The following is a 22,126-nucleotide window of genomic DNA, read 5'->3' as shown; positions in this document are numbered from 1 at the left end:
TGGTAAGTTTTTTCGTGTGTGAGCTAATTCACAACCCTGCTTTCATCACAGCATTCATTCTCACAAGGCCTTTGGACTGCAGAGAATAATCAAGACTTACTGTGCCAGGCACTATTCTAAGTGCTAGTTTGTGTCTTAAATCGTGGCTTAATCCTCACATCTGTGTGCATAGCTGGGCACTATCCTTATTCCTATTTAACCAAGAACGAGAATGAGGCCAAGTTGGGCATCCAAAGTGGCCCGTGTAGCTCCGTGTGTGGTGGAGGAGGGGGGATTGCAGCCAGGATGCCAGCACACTCACGTTTGTCTGTCCAGATGCCAGGCACTTAACTGCACACACTGCCTCCCTAAAAGCCCCATCAACCTAACCCGGGCCCACGACCCCAAATGAAACATCTTTCACCCGCCCCCCAGTAGCCCGGGCCGCGTTTAAACCACTGGTAGGGCGGAACCACTGACCGGCAGGCGGCGCTCCCCGGAGCTCCCGGCTGGAGCCCCAGGGCACCGGGAGGAGCCAGGACCCCGAGCGGGAGAAAGACGACTGGGGGGCGCGCGGCACAAAGAGCTTTTTATTCAAATTTGTTTAGAGTTTCGCGAATTTGCATGAAAAATGTGTGAGAAAAGCCAGCTCCGGTGACCTCATCCGCACCTGCCATTAACGTTCAATTAGCGGCTGAATAGCGGCCGCCGACACGACGTGCAAAGAATCCGGCCTGCCCCGGGCAGCGAGGGCGGCGGGCCTGGCCCAAGAGGGTGGGACCGAGGGAGGGGGACGCGGCGTAGGGCCCCGGCCTACTCCTCTGGCCCGGAGACCCAGGACCTCGTCCTCACTCCAACTCTCCGAGGGAACGCGGGGATCTCAGGACCCTCGAGCCCAAGATTGCTTGGGGCGCGCCGGGACCCTTAGGATGCCCCGCTCCCTCTGGGAGTAGAAAGGGGCGGGCTTGCCCCCTACCCAGGACTGAAGGTGGCCGGACGAGCCCCGTCCCAGCACAGATGGGCTTCCCCGCCACCTTCCGGACAAAGTGTCAAATACAAGTTCAAGTTCAGGGCCAGGCCCGAGGGGCGCTGAGCCTTACCCGGCCGCCTTTGTTCTCTGGGATAATCGCTCCCACGTCCCCTCCCGGGCGGGGCCCAGAAAAGACCCCCGCCCCGCCCCGCCGCGCCCCGCAGGAGCCTCCTCCTCCCGCCGGCGCGGCGCCTGTCCCCTGGTCCCGGCGTCGCTGCTCGGTACCACCGAAGGATCTAGGGGCTCGGGCCGGCGTGGAGGGAGGGGGGGTGCGGAGGGGAGTGGAGGCGCGATACGAGCCCGTGGGAGCCTCCCCAACCCCGCAGTCCCAGCGGCAAACTGTGCTTGGTCGGACGGATGCCCGCGCGGAGGTAAGAGCCCTTTGCGGGGTTCGCCGGTATCCCTGTGCCCCGCCCCCGCCAGGGACTATGCGGGCCCCAAGGAGCGGGGCGGAGGATGGTGTGCTGAAAACCTGCTGGGCAGCCCCGCTGGGCCTCCGGTGGGGTGGGGAGTGCACTGTCGCTCCAGGGCTCTGGGGAGTACCAGGCCTGGGCAGTGGGTATGGAGGGCAAGTGCGCCCAGCCGAGGCCCAGTAAGATCGCTGGCCTTTTCCAAAGTCGTTTGGCTCACCCATCTCCCGGTTAGCTTCTTGGTCTCCCCTTCTGTGTTTCTGACTCTGGCGCTTCCTTGGCTCCTCTCAAATTTGGGCTGGAGGGGATCCTAGTTAGAATGTAGCTCCCCAGGTCCTGAGGCCCCTCCTAAAGAGCCGGACATGTGTGTGTGGCTCAGCTGTTAGGGGAATCAACTGTGCCCACTCACTCCCCCATCCCATTCCCAGAGCCTAAAATAAAGTCCTGGGCCAAATGGTGGTTGCTGGGGTGGAGTGGGCTAGGCTGGGCAGTGACTTAGTGGCAGTGCAAGGACCATATGCGTTCTTTTGTGTGTGAGGGGGGACCTCTTGCTGTCCCTGCATGCCTCGTTCCTGGATTCCGTGCGGTGACAGGTGTTAGCTTGTACCTAGCTTATACCTCATCCCGCTGCCCCAGTGCACTCCCAAGCTGAAAGGGCACAGGGGGCTTCTTCTGAGTGGCCCAAATCTTGTCCCCTATACCTGCCTTTCACTCTCAGGTGCTTGCTTTGAGGTCATTTATGTATCCATGCTTTACATACAGTTCTAACATCCACAATATTTGGCTTCTAAATTCACAGCAAGTTAGAAGTAACAAATTAGAAAGGAGAAGAAAGTCTTTTCCCTGCAGCTATACTGCTGTCCTTGTGTGTTCCTTCCCCTCTTCTCTATGTAGTCCTGGGATTTCTCACTTCTGGGATTTGACTCATGCTGAAGCGCCAGCCTACCCGAGTACATTTCTTCCCAACTCCAATTGGCCAAATTTTGTCGGGTGCCTCCTCCTCCAGGAGGCCTACCCAGATTTTCTCCACATCTCTCCCTCTCTTGACACCTTCAGCAGAGGGTCAGCTGCACATCTGAGTATTTAGTAAATACTCAATAAATGAAGTCATTTCTGGATGAATGAATAAAAAAACATACATACACATAAATCTAACAAGCATTGAGATGGTCAAATTTTTGTTTTTAATATTGATTCAAATATAACAGCTCCCAGGGGCTCCTCTCCTCTGTTCCATCACATGTGAAGTCTCTCACTTGCAAGCAAGAACCAGCCTGAAAATGCTGGTTCTGTGTGCTCTGTTAAAAAAAGAAAGGAGAAAAATTCTATGCAAATTGCTTTAAAATTTAAAAAAGAAGAAGAAATGCCAGAAGGGATCCCCTCAGCCTCTGTGCAGCTCTGCTCTTCATCTGATGGGGGTCCCCAGAGGGCCTAGAGGAGCTAACGTTTCATGAACTGCACACGACTTGGGACCCTTCTGCAAGGTCTCAGTGGAACCACCAGAAACTTGACTAAAAATGGAGACTGACCTACCTAGTGTGTGCGTTTAGATTCCCGATGATTCATCACTGACACACTGATGTCAGAGGAGCCTGGGAAGATGTTTACATCTTTTTTAAAAAGGGAAAACGGAACGTTTTTCTGCAAAACCATCTGTAAAACCATCTGTAAAGGCTGCTCTAGACTCTTCCTCTTCCTCATGGGCAGTTCCGGCCTGAGCTCTCGGACAAACCACTATTTTTCTCCTGTAGGTTCCCTAACTTGGATGGGTAAAATGAGGACATTTAAGGCAGCCACAGTTGGCAAGGGGTGGTATAAATACTACTCTGCAGTAGACTGAGAGAACAATAATTTATTTATATATTAACTCATTTAGTCCTCCCAACTAAAGGAGATGGCTCCCTTTTATAGAAGGGGAAACTGAGGTGTGAAGAGGTTAAGTAACTTGCCTTCAGTCTCACATCCAGAAGAAGGTCCAGTAGGCTTTATACTTGGCAGGAAGGGTTAGACTCACTGTGCTTTACTATGCTACCGACTTTGTAGCTTTGCTCCTAAGGTAGTGGCTAAATGCCTCCTCTCCCAAGTCACATTTCATGTGGATTTCCTTGCTTTCCTTATCACCCAGAGACAGAAAGGAGTCAGGGGTTGGGGGGCAGTGAACAGCCCCCTTTGGGGTCTTTAGTTTAAATTCTGGCTCTCTCCCTTACATACCATGTGACTTGTGTCAAATCTCCATATCCTCATCTGTAAAATGGACTTGCAAATTGATCTCATCTCATGGACTTGTGAGGATGAAAGAGGATGCTAGGTTTGGCCTGTGGCCTGAGTCATAAATGTATCCTTGAATGACAGCCATTATTACCATCAATCACCTCTAATGACAATGTTACTGTCACTATGCATTTTCAGAAAACAATGCCCCTCCCCACTCCGAAAAGAAAATACAACACCAATACATCTCCACATGCTTTAACCAAGCAGCTGAGGGGTGCCAGGACTGTGGAATGACAGCAGCTTCATTCTGTACGCAGATAATTCAAACTCTCAGTAGGTCTTGTGGACTCCCAATGTCTTAAATACAGACCCTTGAAACCACGTCTCTCCTGGGCTCTCAGCACTTAGAAAGGTGTGAGTGTGTGAGCCGGGGCGGGGAGGGGGAGGGGTTGAAAGGTCCTGTGGATAATTGAGAGAATTAGAGGCCAAGATGACTCTTAAGGAGAGAAATCTGAAGCATGTTCTTTTTTACTTTCTTAGCCATAAACTCTGACTATTACCTATTGATGAGGAAAATAAATTAAGACTAGACCCTGCTTTTCATCTGACGGGGTCTCTAGAGGGCCTAGAGGAGCTAATGTTTCATGAACTGCACATGACTTGGGACCCCTCTGCAAGGTCTCAGTGGAGCCACCAGAAACTTGACTAAAAATGGAGACTGACCTACGTAGTACGTATAATAGCTGTAATAGATCTAGTCAGTGGAATGCTTCTGCCTCCTTTCATGTGATTTATATTTATTTTTTAATTCAGTGTTTATTCTGTGCCAGACATTGTTTTAGGCACTGGGGATACAGCAGAGAACAAAACAGAAAAGCCCCTGCCCTCAGGGAGCTGACGTGTGTGTGTGTGTGCACGCGTGCACGTGTGTGTGTGTGTGTGTGTGGACAAAAACATCAGAAACTCTGTGCTTTACCTCCCTCTGACAGGATCCCTCATGAGTGGAACTGGTCAGCTTGGTCTCCCTCATTCTCTCACCCCTTAAAGCCAAGGACACATGTTTTCACACAGCTGTCTCCACTTCGGGGTATTATTAAGAAGAGAGACAGAGACAAGCTCAATTTCCCTCCATATCCAAAAATAAGTAACAGGCCGAGGTAAAAAGGTTATTCAGGCAAGGTACTCATCAAGCAGGCAACACACTGGTGCCTGCCTTCTTCATCCCATTCCTGACCAGATACTGGATCCAGGGAAGGCTGAAATCCTGGCATTGGAACAGGGGTAGAATTGGTGACAGTCCATGGCATAAACCAAGAGGACTGGGAAGGGACAAGTCTGTATCCAGGGGTGTGGGCAAATCATATTAATAGCTGACCTGTGCCAGTTAATCCTCCCCAGGACCTCTGATTTAGAGATGAGGAAATTGAGGCACAGAGAGACTGAGTAAAGTGACCCAAGGCCACATAGCTATTCCTTGCAGATCGGGGGCAGATTTGAACCCAGGGAGCTGGCTCCAGGGTCTGTGTGCCTTATCCCACTATCAAGCTATTTATTTGACCAAATTTCAGAAAGAAATGTGTGCTTCTTTTGGGTGAAACTCATTCTTCAAGTATCCTTAGAAGTCTGCAAGGAGTTCTTTGTAGCCACCCCCTCCACACACACACTTCTTAGAGGCCCAGGTTAGAGATGCTAGGAACCTTCTTTTACAAGCCCCCTCGCTTGGCAGATGAGGAAATAAGCAGATGGAGAAGGACTTGCTGGAGGCTATTATCAAAGTGGACACTAAAATCGTAATCTCTTAGCAGAGCTCACACTGGGGCTGCATGTCAAGGTCTTGGGGAGAAGAGCTGCTTACCTTACTGGAGCCTCTTCAAGGGCCTAGCTACTTCTATAAAACACCTGCCTACTCTGTAAAGAAGTCCCAGATAGTTTCTAAAGGCCTTAGTGGACTCGAGGTACCATGGTGTCCAATTAGAGAGCCAATGGGCCTTATATCTGGTCCTTGGAGATCTGTCCTTGTCCTTGTGGAGCACTGCCCATGCTCTGGGCATGCCCTTGGTAGGATATAGTTTCCTGCCAATTTAGTGAGCTTTACTCCATCCCTGAGCCAGGGGCCATGGAAGTCACATTTGTTGCCCTCCCCACTCTTGGTATATACCTTGCACAGAAGTGGGGACTCAATGACAGTGGCATTCCATTGAATGTCTTCACCTCTTGGTGCCAAGTCAGGTCCGCATATTATCCCATAAGGCTGCCTGAAAGATGCCCCCGTCCTCCTTGGAATTGTGTGGGGAGGGTCAAGGACCACCACCCTGGACTTGGAATCGAGGCCAGGAGGAATCCTGGCTCTACCTCTCCTTGCTAGGAGATCTCCTGGTAACCCAGATCCATTCTTTGAGCTTCTGTTTCCTGAAGGAAGCTGACAGTGCCTCCTTGGGAGGCCTGGCAAGTAGGGGATTATAGGAGATGCTGCGTGTAAAGGTACTTTGCAAAGGGTGAGGTGGGTGGAAGATCCTGCTTACCCAATAATGTGCTTACCTAATCCCTGCCTTGTTTGGTCCTGGGTCAGAGAAATCTCAGTCCTTTCATTACAAACCAAGAGAGAGGATGGAGGATTAGGGGAAAGAGGGCAGGGTTGTGCTTCCTCCAAGTTTCCCCGGAGAGGCTCCATCTTGAAGGTTACCACCGTCCTACTCCCTGGAGGGGGTTGCTGCAGTGAGGAGGGAGCTGGGGTGGGAAGTGAGCCTCGAGCCTCAAGAAGGGCCAGCCTACACCACACCCTGTGAGTCAAGGAGTCTATCTTCTAGCCTGGCAGTTTCTGGTTAGAATTTGACATTAGTAGCACCAGCTTTACATCAGTCACTGGACTGACAGTGAAGAGGATGCCAGGTTAACGAAATGTTCCTGGCTTTCCTGGCTGGACATGGAGATTCTATCACCAAACAAAGATTAGGCATTTGTGTTATAATAGCTGGAGTAACCAAAACTCTTTGGAGATTCCTGTTTGAACACACCCCAAAACCACGTAAAACTTTTCATGGGTTAAAGGGTTCTGCTCTTCATGGTTCTGGAGTCAGATTTGGGTGCATTTGGTCTGATCTACCCAGCTGTGCCCGCCCAGGGCTCCTGCTTGGCAGGTCTCATGGCCTAAGTCACTAGATTGCCTGAGGGGGACCCGAGGTCAGTGGGGGTTAGCCAGAGTGAAATACACAAATCAGAAAGCGGGAGGTGCTGCGCCGGAGGGAATGCATGTGCTCAAATGCCTCTGTAGGATATGGTTTCCTTCAGTTTGGGGAGCTTTTTCTCCATTTCAGAAAAAACAAACTTACAGCGAGGGGTGAGGGGTTAGGATTTGGGATTGGGGGAAAAGGTGGGTGGAGAGCCCACCCAAGGAGGTGAGGAGGGGGCTGCAAAGATTACACCTGGACATATGTTTCCCTAGAAATCACATTCATTGTAATTTTGTAATTTATTCTAAATCTTTCATGCGAAGAAAATCAATAGTGGGTGTTAGTACTGGTGGCCCTCCTGATCACACCTGCATCTCCTGAGTGTGCCTTAAAGGTCTTGGGAATGGAAATATAAAAGCTGCTTCGTGATGCGTCATCTTTATCCCCCACTCCCCCACCCATTCCAATATACTTTCTACTTCCAGCCTAAATTCGGGGCCCCCTGCCGGGGCCGGCCACGATCTTGACGCCGTCATAGGGGAGGCCGCGCTCTGTCCACCCTAGGCTGGTGATGCCGTCAGCTTCCTGTGCCCGGTATTGCAGGCTACACGCCTTTCTGGCGTACGGAGCTGAGCGCCCAGGCCACCGCTCCTCAACCTCTCAGTAATGTTTACCCGAGGCCTCGTGCAATGAGACTATTCGTAAGGCATTGTCAACGCGGCGGCGCGCGCGTCTCCGGCCCTCCGCGGCTTGCCAGACTGTCCTGCAAACCACCTCACCCGTCTCTTTGGCGCAGGAGACTCAGGCTGTAAGAGGAGGAACCACTTCACCCTGGAACCATAACTCAGGTCCTGGCAAAAGATGCAAGAGGAAGCCTTGCTCTCTTAGTAAATCTCGGCCGCCCGCACATCTGGCCCCTGGTCTAGCTCGGTAGAGGACTGGCTGGTGGCTGCGCGGTCCAGGCCGTGGGCACCCGACCCACCTCTGTTTTCCTTCCTGAGGCGCCCCTGGATTACCACTTTCGGTTTGCGCTTACATCCGGGTTGTCGAATTTCCCAGGGAATCATAATTATTTTATCTATAATTTATTCTAACCCCAAGGTTCCAAGAAAATTTGTAATGAACGTTAATATCTACAGACTCCTGGTCAATCTGCATCGGGCCTGGTGAGACAGCCGTCGGGTTCTTCGCAGTGGGTGACTTCAGGTCCCCGTGCCTTGTTTCCTATCACTCTGAAAGAATTTTCTCCCCAGAGGGAATCCAACTTGTTTGAAACACGTCTCTCCTCTCTGATTTTCTGCACTGGAGAAAAATCTAGATCTGCTTTTCGAATTTTTTTTTTTTTTTTTTAAAGAAGCATCCGGGCAGGCCCGAGGAGTCGGGCTGAAGGTGAGCCAGCCATTATTGCCTCAGACTTCCGGACGTTACGTACCCCAAGCACCTGAGCTACTAGGGGTATATCAGACAAGATTTCCCGGCGCAGCCCCAGGAGTCCCTTCACCCGCTCCCAGTCCGCAAGCGCAGGGGATCCTGCGCTCTCTCCTGCAAGGCCTTGGCGTTTGCTGAGCTCTCTCCGCGCGCGTCGAGGAGAGGCTGCCTGTCGTGAGCAAAAGCTGGGAGTTGTTAGAGATTCCGCAGCAGCTCTGAGGGCGAGATCGGGTTTGTCCCACGACCTCGGCGCCAAGAAGTTGTAGAAAGAGACAGACCCCAATTTTCTCCCCTTGGAGTTGAAACAAAACCTGAAAGCCCGAGGTTGCCAGCACCGCCAGAGGTGGCGCCTAGGCGGCGGGGGCGACCTGAGCCGCGTGCCCGCGCGGTTCCCAGGCCTGGGTTCTGTTTCTTCCTATTTTAGTTAGTTACTTAGCTGGTTAGCTAATAGACAGCTCACAGGCAGCACTTATGCAAACGCCAAGCCTGGACCCATGCTGAGTCTCCGCCACCGCTAGAACTATAGTTGCCCGGCTGGGCTCCCAGAGGAGTGACGAAGGGAAATTCCTGGTAATTAAAGGGGAGGTTTTCCCGGGGCGCCCCTTGGTGAAATGGCCTTGGCTTCGAGTGAGGAACAAAGGACTAAGGTGCCTGCGCGCAGCGCGCCCTCGGGGCCCGGCGCGACCCGCATTCACGCCCCTCCCTGCTCCACGGCTGCCGCGGGCTTTGTGCGCCGGGGCCGCGCGCCGCGCTGCACCTGCCCGGCTTTAAGTACCTTGGCGAGGCAGCGCGGGCGGCTGTTCTAATCGCCGTCTCCAAAGTACCTGCTCATGAATAAACACCAACCCCATTTATCAGGTACTTAGCGCTCATTGTGAAGGGGAAATTGGCCCTTTTTGAAAGTGTCTATCCACAACCCATCTGCGCAGTTCTGGCTGCAGAATTCCCCTCACCCTTGAGACACACACACACACACACACACACACACTCACACACACACTCGCAACACGAGGCTCCTCCAAGCTAAGATAAACTCGCTTTTCTTCCCGTAAGTGCGTGATTGAGCCGCGACAATAGGCGGCGAGGAGGAGGCCGTTGGGTCAATAGCCTGCGTCTCTCCCATTGATAGGAAAAGTCAATGCGCGGAATGCAGGGACTTAGGAAAGCCCTGTCCGGCATTCCAGTCACAGGGGTCACACTTGCGTCAACGTGCGGGCACGTTGCCCCTTGGGTCCCCCAAACACGGAGCAAAATATTGGAAAGGCGGCCCGAGGTGTCTGTGGTGCCTGTCAGCATTGGTCGGGTGGGCCCCAGCTGCACCCTGGGTTCCCCTACTTTCCCCCAGTAGGGCCCCATATCTTGATCTGGCTCTTAAGTCTTGGGCATAGGGGATAGAGAATTTAAGGATCCAGATACTTTGCAATTCCCGGACCTGTAGGAGGAAAAGTGGCTCCTCTGGGAACCCGGATGGGCCGAACAGCAGCTTCCGGCAGAGGGCCTCAGGTTTTAGAGTTCTCCGAGTGGGGAGAAGGGCGGCCTGCTCAGTCCGCGGACCGGTGGCAGCACCACGGAGGGAATAAGAGCAGGGTAAACAATTTGAAGATCCCCACAAAGGCAAGACAGTAAATTTACAAACTCATTTGCGTCCTGAATGCTCGCTTCTTTTTCACTCATATATTCCTTCTAAACTGTGGGCTTTCTGTGTACATGGGCGCGCATTCCCAGGACTCATTTCCCTGGGTGGAATTCACCCAGGAATACAATCGATTTTCTGAACCTGCGTATGGCCACAGGCAGCTCTGAAAATGAAAGTGTTTGCTAAGTGGGGGAGACCTCACCAATCAAACGTTTAAAAATGGCTTTGTCTTCATTCAGCTCTCGATTTATTTTGTGTTTTACAAATAGAAACTCAGAGCTTCTGTCGCCCAGTCCTTGCGTGACTCATGGCGGTGGCCACACGGGGTTCAGGTATAGGGATGTTTAGAAAATCGCTGCATATCGGAGTTTCCTAGCACGTTCCATTTATAGTGAGCGCAGGCGGCCGCCAAAAATCCAGCCTCGACTCCTGCCATTGACTGGGTAGGACCCTCGGGGTCCTGCCACCGCACTGGAGGGTGTTCCCGGCTCGGGTCTGGGGAGGCCTGCGCGGGGACTAGGTTCTCGAGAGGCGAGCGGGCGCGCTGGAGAACCCGAGACTGCTGCGGGATGGACGCGGGATCCCTGGGCTGCGGTTCTATGCAGAAACACCAATGGCCATGCCTCCCCAGCTCCTCCCAGCCCCCGTCACTAGGCCGGCGCCTGGCCCGGAGATCCTCCCAGAGCCCTGGTAGCGCCATCATGTCGGAGAAAACAAGCTCGGCCCCGCCGGAATTCGCCCCAAACCCAGATGCTCATTTTTGGAATATTCTAGAAAAATAACAAGATCTTGTTTGTCTTTATGATTCACGGGAGGTAACTGATGGGTGGGCCATTTACATGAGGGCAGACACTGTGGGGTGAAAGTGACTTCTGGACGTAGGCTTTAAAGTATGAACGGTTCCAAATTCCCAATATCTCCGGCCTTTCCGGTTGCAAATCGGACCCCCGCGGCTGCTGTGGCGGGAAAACCAGACATTTCTGCTTTGTGGCTTTCGGGCTGCCTCCACCCCACGCAGGCTCATCTAGTAGCTGGGGAGTCAGGCCCGAGCCTTCCTAGTCCCAGAACAAGGGCTCCAGGTCGCGGCCGTGGGAAGCCTCCGAGAGGGCTGGGGGTAGGGATTCCTTTCAGCTCCGCAGGGCATATCACAAGCCCCTTCTTCCTCTGCGCCTTCTCCCACCTCCAGGTGCAGGGGATGAGCTTCCCCAAGTGAAGCTTAATTTTATTTGGTGAAAATTCTGGAATTCGAATTCGTTGGTCTTGTGTGTTTGTGTTAAATGCCTTGGTGGCATAGGTGTGTGCGCACCCACACAAATTTATGGAATTTATGGGCGGTGAGTGTGGCCGGGAAAGGTTTGGGGGACAAGTAAGGGAGGGCGCCTGCAGGCTCTCCAGGCCCGGGACTGGCCCCCAAGGCACGGCTGGAGCAGAGCGTGGTGGAAGTGGTAAAGGCTTCAACTCGACCCCCTCTCTTTTAGGAGCCCTCATTTTCACCCTTCTCAGCCAAGCCCTTCGTTCACATTCTTGCGCCCTCTGGGGTCACGAGCCGACCCCTCACAAAAGACCAAGGAGAAGTGGAATTGAATCAGGGCCGGAGCAGGGCTCCCCCAAGGCCAGTTCCCCGACCTGCATAGTGCAGCCAGGCCTGAGGCCTGGGACGGCCATTTGGGAAACCCTGGAATCGAGGCCCTCCAGACTGGACTCAGGCCGCAGGAAAGAGCATAAGCCCAGCCCTTTCACATAGTGTGGCTTGTCCTCAAACCTCCCACCTCCCCAAATCGCCCCACTACAGTCCACCCTCACTAATCACCCCCCTTCATTTTGGTTCTTTTGAAGGGGTGACCACGGGGAGTGCCTCTGCCCATGACAGCAGTGTGCGGAAAGCTGACCTGGAGCTGGGAAGCCAGGAGAAGGCACGAGGGGCTCCACCTAAATAAACCCCAAAAAGACAGCTCCAGTGAGGGCCCAACAAACCTGAGACCAGGTAGGGAGTAGCATGTCCGCAGGGGCAAGGAGGAGCACCAAGTTCCAGAGCCTGAGATTTGGGCTCTCACATCCCGACTTGGGAGTACTTGTGGCTCCTGGATAGTCATCATATGCAAGCCTCGGACCCCTTGGAGGGGTTAGCGAAGGATCTGTGGTCCCCCTCTCATGTTGGCCCTGGGTTCCTTGAAACAATCTAGCCCACACCAGGAGCATCCATCTTAAAGCCGTGGCTTTTGCTTCCCCAGGACCCTACTCAACTCCCATGCCGTTAGATCACCACTTAGAGCGTCTTGATGCCCAGGCTGGAAGGATCTCGGTTGCACCAGGTTCCCCCACTGCAGTTCCAGGTTTTGTCCTGTCCGACTTTCAGCAAGCGGCTTAGCTCAGCCTTGGTGCTGCCTTCCAGGAAAGAGGGGCAGCAGCAGCCTCCGCTGACCCGGGTGCCCTTGTAGGGTATCTAGTGGGGGCTCGCGGGTCCTTGCCTTCTCTGCCTAGGGTGGGTGGGAGATAGGTTCCTGAACTTCCCAGGGCTTCTCCCTGGCACACTTTGGCTGCCACATCACGGATGGAAACGCTGCGGCCAATGGGCTCAGGTTCGCTAGCAGCACGCAGCCGGCCCTGGTGTGCTCGCTCTGGCCTGGGTGCCCTCCATACCCCCGCGCGCGCTTGCTCTCTGTGGGGCGCTGGTAGGTACAGGTGTTCTAGGAGCCACGAGGAGAAGCGGGTGGCGGGGCCGGGTCTTGCGCTTCCCACGCTCCCTCTGTTCAGTTCACTCTCGTGGCCACTGTTCCAGTCTGGCCTGTGGATCCCTGGCTCCCCACGGCCAAGCCGAGAATCAGCGGGCGCAGGTTTCATTGTGCAGACTCCCGGGGTCAGGTCCCAGGGTCACGTGCACGCGTCTGGCCTCCTCCAGGCGCGCCTGTTCCAGATTCGCCGACAGAGGGCGTCGGGGGCCGGAGAGGAGCGCGTTCGGGAGCCTCTCCCGGGTCCCTGGCACCACTCTGTGGGGCTCGGTGGTTCAGAGCCACACCTGACACCCTCACGTCCCAAACCGGCATAGTCGCACCGACAAAGTCACAAGAAGGAGAGCGCAGCTGACGGCGGGCGGGCGGGACGGTGGAGCCACTCACAGCGGGACCTACGAGGATATGGCTACAGGACTCCCCGGCGGACCCTTTAGTTTGTAACCGTGTGAACACTGGAGGGATTCACTGTGTGCACCGTGGAGGCGTGGACTTCCACCTGAGTGCAGAGGGAGGGGAGGGACACAAGCGATAGTCCCTGAGACTGGCTCCTACCAATTTCTGAACTGGGAGGGTTTTCTAGAACGTTAGTTCAAATATCCTCTTTAATAGCAGGAAACTCAGGCCCTGAGAGGGCAGTGACTTATCCAAGGTCCTGCAGCACTTAGAAACAGGGCTGACTCAACTAGCACTGGGGAAGGGCGGCCCCTCCGCTGCCCTCTGAGCCTCAGTTCCTCCTTGTGAAACATGGCAGTTGTACTAGGTCGTGGTTCTGGGGGTATGCCTGAAGGGGTGTGCAGGGGTCTGCATGGGGTCAACATGTGTGTTGGTGCACGTGTTGGTGCACATGAACGTTGGAGGCAGCCTATGGCCATCGGACAAGGGCTATGTCTCCATGCGTGGGTGCCTGTAAAGAGCTCCGTGGGTGCCTGGGTGTGTTTGCCCTTGAAGGAGTAGATGTGTCTGCAAATTGTGTACAGATATATTTGTGCCTATTCAAGTGTGTGTTTGTGAAGAGATGTGTTGTGAGGAGGTGTGTGTAGAAGAGTGAAGGGATATTTGTGTCTCTGAATTGTGTACATGTGCTTAAAGGAGTAACTCTGGATTGTAAATAATTGTATGCTGGAAAAGGGCCTGGCACTCCCCATCCACTAGAACCCCACCGCCTGCCTTTACTGCTCCTTCACATATGCCCTAGAGCCCATTCTCATTCTGGGCCCCACAGAAAGGCGCAAGGGATGAGAGGGTTGAGGGACACAGGCTCTGGGGTGTGGCTCTGCCCCAATGCCCAGCAGGCTCTAACGGGCTGCGATTAGGCAAAGCTTCTCCTGGGCTGCACAGGGAGAGAGAGAGAGAGAGGGAGGGAGGGAGAGGATGAGGGAGGAAGGAGGATTACGGCAAATTCATTTCTATTTTCCAGCCCACTAAGCCTGCAGTGTGTCTCTGGTGTTAGCATGAGAATGGGCCAGGGCTCTGTGAACACCCCCCGCCCCCGACCTACTGACCCCTCTTCCCCCCTGACGTGAATAGCAGGACTCACAGCCTCCCCAGCCTCTCCAACTAGTGCCTGCAAAGCCACAGCTCCTAATCAGGGTAATTTAATATATTTTAAGCCCCCGGCGGCTTTATTTTCCCTCCTTTTCGAGTTTGTTTTAGGCATTCACAGCTCTCACCCCGTCATTAGACGGCCTTATTTGACGGATGGAAGGAGCTGCTATGAGACCACAGCCCTTTGTGTCCCCCACATAAGCTGGGCTTCCCCGTAATTAGAATGGTATTCCCAGCCATTGAGGCTTTTCATGAGGCAGAACAAAAACTCCCCGAGATGAATATCCCCCAACTCCCAGCCCCCTGGCCAGGAAAGGGGCTGTGAGTTAAAGGGACTCCTTGGGGAAAGCAGTCCAGAGCAAGGACAGCCAGGGTCCTACCAGGGTGAGGAATTTAGGGGCCATGGGAAGTGGGCACCAGACAAAGGCTGGTGGCTGGTCACCGTTACTGGTAAACACCAGTCACCTATACATACTCCACCCAGCACTCAGCCAGCCTCAGGATGTGCTGGGCTCATCCGAGGACCTTCATATTCCATGGAGTCCTGGGGCGTGGAACCAGGCTGGAATGTGCATGTAAAACACAAACATACACAGTCACACTAGTCACTCACATGCAGGCTTGGGATTACATTGTAAACACATATATACACATACATGTACACATGCATGCTCAGCCACAAGATTACAATGTCACCAAACTAGGTTAGGAAATACCTGTAAATATACACATATCACACACATGCTACCCAGACAGAACCAGACTGCAGTTTGTCTTTATATCTATGCACACACACACACACACACACACGGCCAGCCCCTCAGACAGATTGCTTGTGAACACACACACACTCCTGCATACTCGTATACATACATACACCCTTAGGGTCATCCAGACCCCAGTTTTTCTGGGGGCATTCACCAGCCTGTGCACACTGTGGCACACCACCCCTCCTCCCCAGGACATAGACTCACTTCTGGCCACATTCCTAGGTCCATGCTTGCCTACGTGCAAGTAGTTTGACATGCACGTACATGCATGGATGCATGCTCATCCTTTGGCTCACACTGACATGTGAAAACTCAGGAAAATACTATAGAACCAACATGACATTGCAGTGTTTCCATATTTTCTATCCAGCCTCTCCCAGATGCTCATTTCCAGACATGCCGGGGAGTTTTGAGGATAAGCCCCCACTCAACTACACACTATGCTATGAATTCAGCCCCCAAGTGGGCTGGGTTCTCTGGGGCTCAGGTGGGTCTCCTAAGTCCTTTGGGGAGAGGAGATCTCCCTTTTCTAGATTGGACCATGCTCCAAGGACAGAAGGCAGGTGTCTGGCTGTCTGGTACAATCAGTAGCTTTTTTTTCAGGATTCAGGAAAGGCTCAGAGGGTGATAACTAGGTCTGGGAGTCTGCAGAAGGGAGAACTCACCTGCTAACTGATGCACAGGGATGCAGTCCCATGGAGAAGTAGTGAGTGCCTCATCTCTAGGAGGATTCCAATAGGGGCAGCATGATAACCAGGCAGAGATGTTGTGGGAGAATTCATTTGTTTAGTTCAGCTCCTACTCTCTATCAGACCCTGTGCCCAGTGCTTGGAGTACAGTGGTGAGTAACATACAAGCCTGTCTTCAAAGGATCTTAGAGTCTTAAATGGGAAAGTTACACACACACAGTTAATAGATAGGCCTGGGCCAGGGGACAGGGATAAAGCTGGAGCAGAGAGGAAAGTGATGTAATGGGTCTCTAGTTTCCACAATGGAATATTGGCATCAGGGACTGAAGTGGATCGTTTAACATCCTGTGCCCAAGGCACACTTGTGGCACTTTGGAAGGTTTTTTTTGTGTGTGGTTTTTTTTTTTTTTTTTTGAGACAGAATCTCGCTGTATCACCCAGGATGCAGTGCAGTGGCATGATCTCGGCTCACTGCAACCTCTGCCTCCCAGGTTCAAATAGTTCTTGTGCCTCAGCCTCCCAAATAGCTGGGATTACAGCTGTGTGCCACCACACCTGGCTAATTTTTGTTTTTTAAGTAGAGATGGGATTTTGCCATGTTGGCCAGGCTGGTCTTGAACTCCTGGCCTCAAATGATCTGCCTGCCTCAGCATCTCAAAGTGCTGAGATTATAGGCGTGAGCCACCGCATCTGACCCTGCACCTTGCAAGTCTTTGTGCTGGATAAGTGATGTGTTAGCTGGTCTCCAAGGGCTCTCTACACTCTAAAATTCCTGTACTCCTGGTCTAGGTCCATGGCTTTCTCACTATGGCACCCTTCCCAAGGTGGGCGGTCTCACCCTAACTCAGGCTGCACAGTGTACCTTTACCCTGGTACTTATCACCTCCACCAAAGCTGTGCCCAGGCTCTTAGTGAGGGGAGTGGCTGGACCCATTCAAGGTCTCCAGGAACAAAGGAGAGGCTCATAAGGAGTGTGATGAATTCAGTTTGCTGAGGCAGGGTGGGGGGAGTGTCCAAAAGAAGTATGTCAGGCTTCTTCATGCTCCTGACTTCTTAGGAGTGAAGAACAGTCCACTGCGTCTTATGGAGCCTCATTCTCTTCTATTCCAAAAGGAAGTACAGCTTTGAAGTGATGGGGTGGGGACCTCAGACAGGTATTTGTTTGCATACTTTTTTTTAAACCTTACATCTTGTTCAATATGTGGGGCAACCATCTTACTCTTATATCTGCCGGTGGCCCACGCAAATGCATACCCAGAAAATGACCAGAAAACTTCAACATCTCTCTCTAGGTAAAACGTGTGTCTGTTTCTCTTAGTAGGAAAAATTTCACAGGGAGAATTAGAGGACAAGGGATGCTTTGAAGCCACTTCTTATGTCATATATATATATATATATATTTAATTTTACCATAGCGTTCCATGGTGTGATGTAATGGTTAGGAGCCTGGGATCCGGAGACATCCCGGTTCAAAGCCTGTTCCCCGCTTTGAGAGAGCTTGGCCACGTCTTTTTGGGCCTGGGTGTGTCTTCAACTGCAAAGTGGGAATAATAATAGTACCATCCTGCTAGGGTTGTTGTGAGGATTAAATGAGCTGATACATGTAAAAGACCCCAACAATGCCTTCCATGCAGTAAGTACCCAGTGTTCACTGTGGTGATTAATATTAGAGTGAGTGCTCAGTAAATATTTGTTGGGTAAATGTTTGCATTTTTCATTTTGTTTGCGTTCAGGATAAAGTTGTGGGAAAATAAGATCTTCCTGGTAGCCTCTGCCCAGTAACTGGCAGGAGGCGGAGATGGGGTGGGGGTGCGCGGAGGGTCTACAGTAGTTAAAAAAAATAAGCGTTCAGAGAGGATGGGGCCTCGGGTCGTTACTGCGGTTTCCAGCAGGGGGAGCCCAGGTAGTCATCGCTTGCGGTCTCCGGACCGCAAGGCGGGAGGGAATTACCCTTGACCGAGCACCTACTGTGTGCAGTGCCCCCGCCAGGCGCTGGGGAGCGCCGCGAAGGCAGGATGACCAGTAAGTGGCGGGTGGTTGCAGAGGGCGCAGTGAGGTGCTTTTGAACCAACGCAGACTTGCAGGGCCGACTTCCTGAGCGTCCCTTTGCTGCAGCGGGGCACGGGTTTGGTTCCTGGCCAGGCCTGGCCTGGGAAGCGCAGGGCTGAGGGCGGCGTCCCGGCCGCGATCCCGAGTCGGTGCGTGCCTGCGCTGCAGGAGGGCCACCCGGAGCTCTGCTTCTCCGCTGCACCCGGCTCGGAGCAGGCACTCAGTACCACTCAGCGAAGTAAAGCTGCCTGGCCGGGACACTCCGGGCTGCAGGCGTGGGTACAAGGGGCCTCCTCATGGCAGTTTGGGGGTGGAAACAGTACCATCCCCCCGTACGCCACCCTTCCCCCTATCCCTGCGGCTAGACCGGGAAGAGGTAAAGCCCAGAGACTCCACCTTGGAACGGGGCAGGGGTGCCACGTGGGTTCTGGCCTTGAACGGGACATTCCTCATTCTGCCTCCCGCAGCGCAGGTTTTCTCGTCCACTACTCTGCGGTGGCGGTGGCGGGTCGGCAGCTGGAGGGACAGCTAATTTGGGGGCCCTGGTATGTGTTTATGTATATATGCATGCATCTATGTATATATGGAGTAGTTTTCATAGATATTTTCAAATATCAGAGCTCCCGAGAGTTCATCATTGCAGCTAATTAGCAAAAGGAGTTGCACCTCAGCTCAAAAGATGCCAGAATCGGAAATGATTGGAGACGGTTTCCCCTTTGCCCCAGAGCAGGCGGGTTTGGGTTTGGCCCTGTAGATGAGGGCGAGATCGGAAGAGGGAGAGGCCGGGTACGCATGCTCTCTGCTGGCCCACGTGGTCCCGGAAGAGTGGCTGAACCAGTGAATCCAGTGAGGGAGCTGGCGGTCCCGCCGGCCCTGCCCACTCCTGGCCCCTGGTGTTTGGCCCAGCAAGCTCAGGAGCTTGGCTTCTGCCCTCCCAGACGCTCTGTGTCTGGAGAAGTTGGGTTGGAGTCGCGAAGCTCCACATTTCCAGCTGTGTGAACTCGGCCAGATCTTTTAACCTCTTGAACCCTTGGGAGCCAAAATACCAGCCCCTCAGAGGAGTGCCAGCAAGCGTCTTCAGGGAGACTGTAAACCTCTGTGGATGCCTGTCAAGACCGAGTGTTGAGTGTCTTGCTGGATGTTTGTGTCGTTTAATCCTCATCTGAGGAGTCTTTCTCCCAGTTTTACTGAGGGGGTAGTGGAAGTCTTGATGAAAGGAAGTGGATGCCCTTGTTCCTGGGGCAGCCAACTGGAAGCCTCCTGTTGTCCCTCAGGCCGCTTTTGAAGTTCCTAAAATGGAGTGCTGGGACCCCAGGAGGGACGAGAGTCACACAGGATAATTCTGGCTGAGAGCAGAGGTCTCCTTCACCTGAGGTCTTGGTCTGAGGAACTGAAGTGGGAACCTGGTCAGGACAGATCACCTTCGGGGCCTCACTTTTTGGGTGGCAGCATATTTGCCCAGTCCCCATTGAAGGTTGCAGGAGTCTAGAAAGATACAGGATATGGGCTGGTTGGGGGAAGGGGGAGTCTCCCTTAATTCTATGAAGCCTCCTCAGGTATCCCTTTTCCAGAAAAGGCATTCATATTTTATCAACAGAGGGCCAATTATGGGGCATTGATCAGAGGTTTACTTTTGTTTCAGTGACTCCTGACAGCAGCCCCTTGGGAGGAGCTACTTAGGGTTAGAATCTAAGTCCAGGAGCGGTGAAGTGAAAAGTGACTTACCCCAGGTCACATAATGAGGGAGCAAAAAGAGAAGGGGATGGGATTTGATTCTAGGTCTGGTCTGGCCTTGCCTTCACACCAAAAACCTAGTCCTGGCATCCCCCAACTTCTGTATCTACCTTATGATGTCCCTTAGAGCAGGGTAGTTCTGAAGTTGGAGCCTGGCCCATTTAAGGGACATTTCCAGGATGAAGCCTGCCTAAGGATCAAGCCCCCACCTAGTGCAGGGAAGCTAGGTGGGCACAGGGTGCCCATGTGGACCTGGGCAATGGCAGAAATGGAGGGTGTAGCACTGTGGAGCAGATGGCCATGACAGGGTGGGTTCCCACTGTGGTCTGGGGTATCCCTAAGGTCAAAGTCAGAGTCTTTGCTGCTCCCTTTCCCCTCTCATAGGGAAGCCGAGAGAAAGTTCCTCTTTAGGGTTCTGAAACCCAAAGGTCATTTCTGAGCGAGAAGGCTGAGACCCTTCCCATCTTCTCTGACCCTCCTGACAGCACCTTTAGGAGCCAGAAGTGGCACAGCAAGCCTTCCCCAGGCCACTGACCCCAAGTGGCATCCCCCAACTCCTGAAAGAGGATTCCTGATGGGCTCCAGATTAAAAAATCAATCCAGTTCAAAAGTGATCAGGGGAAACTAGATTCAGTTAGAGAGGGCAGAGTCAGGAGGGCCAGGAGTAGAGGGCGGGCCTCTCACTACCCCATCCTAGAGAAACTCTGCCATTGGAGGGAGAAAATCTGCACTGGGTCTGGAATGATTAAACTGTCCAGCTCTCAGAGAAGCAACTTAGTTCTTGGGAGCTTTGTCAGCAGATATACAACAGAGCAGTGCAGGCTAACAGAAGCTGTGCAGAAACGCCCTTTTCCCCAACCTACTGCACACCTGGCATCTTTTTTAATTTTCCGAAGTTGGGGAAATAAACTCCGGTGTCTACGACAGACACTATTTTCAGAGGGTTTGCTTTGAGTCTCCCCTTCCACTGGTGACCCCTAAAATCCGTAAGGGTCTGGCTTGGTGGTGTGGCAGCATCGTTATCTCCGTTATGAAGGGTAGAAAACAGAAGTCTTCAGAGAAAGGGCATTCGCCTTTTTCTTCTAGCTGCCAGTCTCTGAGAGGACGCTGGACCCCAAGACTCTGCAGGGCTGGCCTCAGTGCAGAGGCTCTGGATTCTCTGGCTCTGAGGCGAGATGGGAGCTGTCCTCCCAGTGGTGCTGAAACTCGGGCTGCCTCCGTTGGGGTCACCCACAGAAGCTCACTTGTTCAGGCACATCCTGGGTCAGCCTTTCTGCCTCTGAGACGGCCTCCTCCCATCTCAGGTGAGAGATTCAGCCTGGAAGGGAAGTAGTCCACGCCATAATCATTCCCCAAAACCTTAATAGCCATTTAACAGGATTCACTATCTTGCTGCCTCAATCCATTCTCTACTCAGTACCCAGAGTGGTCTTTTCAAGAGGCAAATCTGATCCTATGTAAAGTACTCATATGGTTTTCCATATCATTCAGAGTAAAACTTAAAAGTTCTTGCTAGAGCTAAGAGATCGCTCCCCCTCAATGATCTAGCCCCTGTCTACTTCTTCCACTTTAATTGCCTATCAGGATGGCAGGGATGGGTTAGAACTGGCTTAATTCTGATATGTTTTGAAGATAGAACTGCTTGTATTTGCTGAGACATTAGAGGGGTGTGCAGGAGAGAAATAGTGGAGTCAAGGATGACCCTGGGGGTTTGAGGTTGAGCACCTGGAAGGATGGAGTTTCTATTTCCTGAACTGGGGAAGGCTGAAGGAGGAGTAGAGTTTTGGGGATGGGGATCTGAAGCTGTTTCTGGACATGTTAAGTTTGAGAGATCTACTAGATAGCCAAAGGGGATAGCCTAGTAAGCAACTGGAAATATAAACTTGGCATTCAGAGGAGAGGTTCTGGTTGGAGATATTAATGTGGGAGAGGTAAGCTTATGGTCTTATCTAAAACCATGCAGCAAGATGAGATCACTAGAGAGTAAAAGTACAAAGAAGAAAAGTGTTCCAGGGGCAGAACACTGGAGTACTTTGATTTTAGAGGAAGAAATTAAAGAAAATCAGTAAAGGAGACTGGGAGGGAGGGTCTTTGAAGAAGGAGAGAACAAAAAAAGTGATGTCCTTGAGGCTGGGGGTTGGGGGCAGTGGAGGTATCTTAAGAACAAGGGAGAGATCAAAAGTATCCAATATTCTGACAGGCCAAGAAAGATGAGGATTGATAATTGACCTTTTGATATGGCCTCACAGAGGTCCTTTCTGTTATTTACATATAATATAGTGTATATAATTAATATATTATTAATATAATTAATATATTATTAACATATAATATATTATATAATTAATATATAACATCATATATTATAATATATCATATATCATATATTTAATATGATATATATATTATATAAATATATAAATTTAATATATAATAGATATATTTAATATATTTAATATCTATTATATATGATATATTATGTATAATATATTATAATGTATAATTGTATATAATATATAATATATTACATATACTATATAAAATATAATATATAAAATATATCTATTATGTGTATGTATATATATGTGTGTGTGTATATATATATATATAGTAGAGATGGGGTCTTACCATGTTGCCCAGGCTGGTCTGGAACTCCTGGGCTCAAGCGATCCACTTACCTTGGCCTCCCAAAATACTGGGATTATAGGCATGAGCCACAACATTTGGCCTCATTTATTGT

At 51.9% G+C, this 22,126-nt stretch overlaps 1 long non-coding RNA gene across 1 annotated transcript; it reads left to right on the top strand.

Moving 5' to 3' along the window:
• The first annotated feature begins 1,169 nt into the window (after positions 1-1,169).
• Positions 1,170-20,908, top strand: LOC140710652 (uncharacterized). The gene is made up of 3 exons (XR_012091749.1): positions 1,170-1,380; positions 11,704-11,851; positions 20,473-20,908. It is a non-coding gene; the product is annotated as an uncharacterized lncRNA (long non-coding RNA).
• Positions 20,909-22,126: the final 1,218 nt, after the last annotated feature.

This window comes from Chlorocebus sabaeus, chromosome 29 (genome assembly GCF_047675955.1).
Source record: "Chlorocebus sabaeus isolate Y175 chromosome 29, mChlSab1.0.hap1, whole genome shotgun sequence".
Classification (NCBI taxonomy): Eukaryota; Metazoa; Chordata; class Mammalia; order Primates; family Cercopithecidae; genus Chlorocebus; species Chlorocebus sabaeus.
This window is presented reverse-complemented; position numbering and strand designations above follow the sequence as displayed.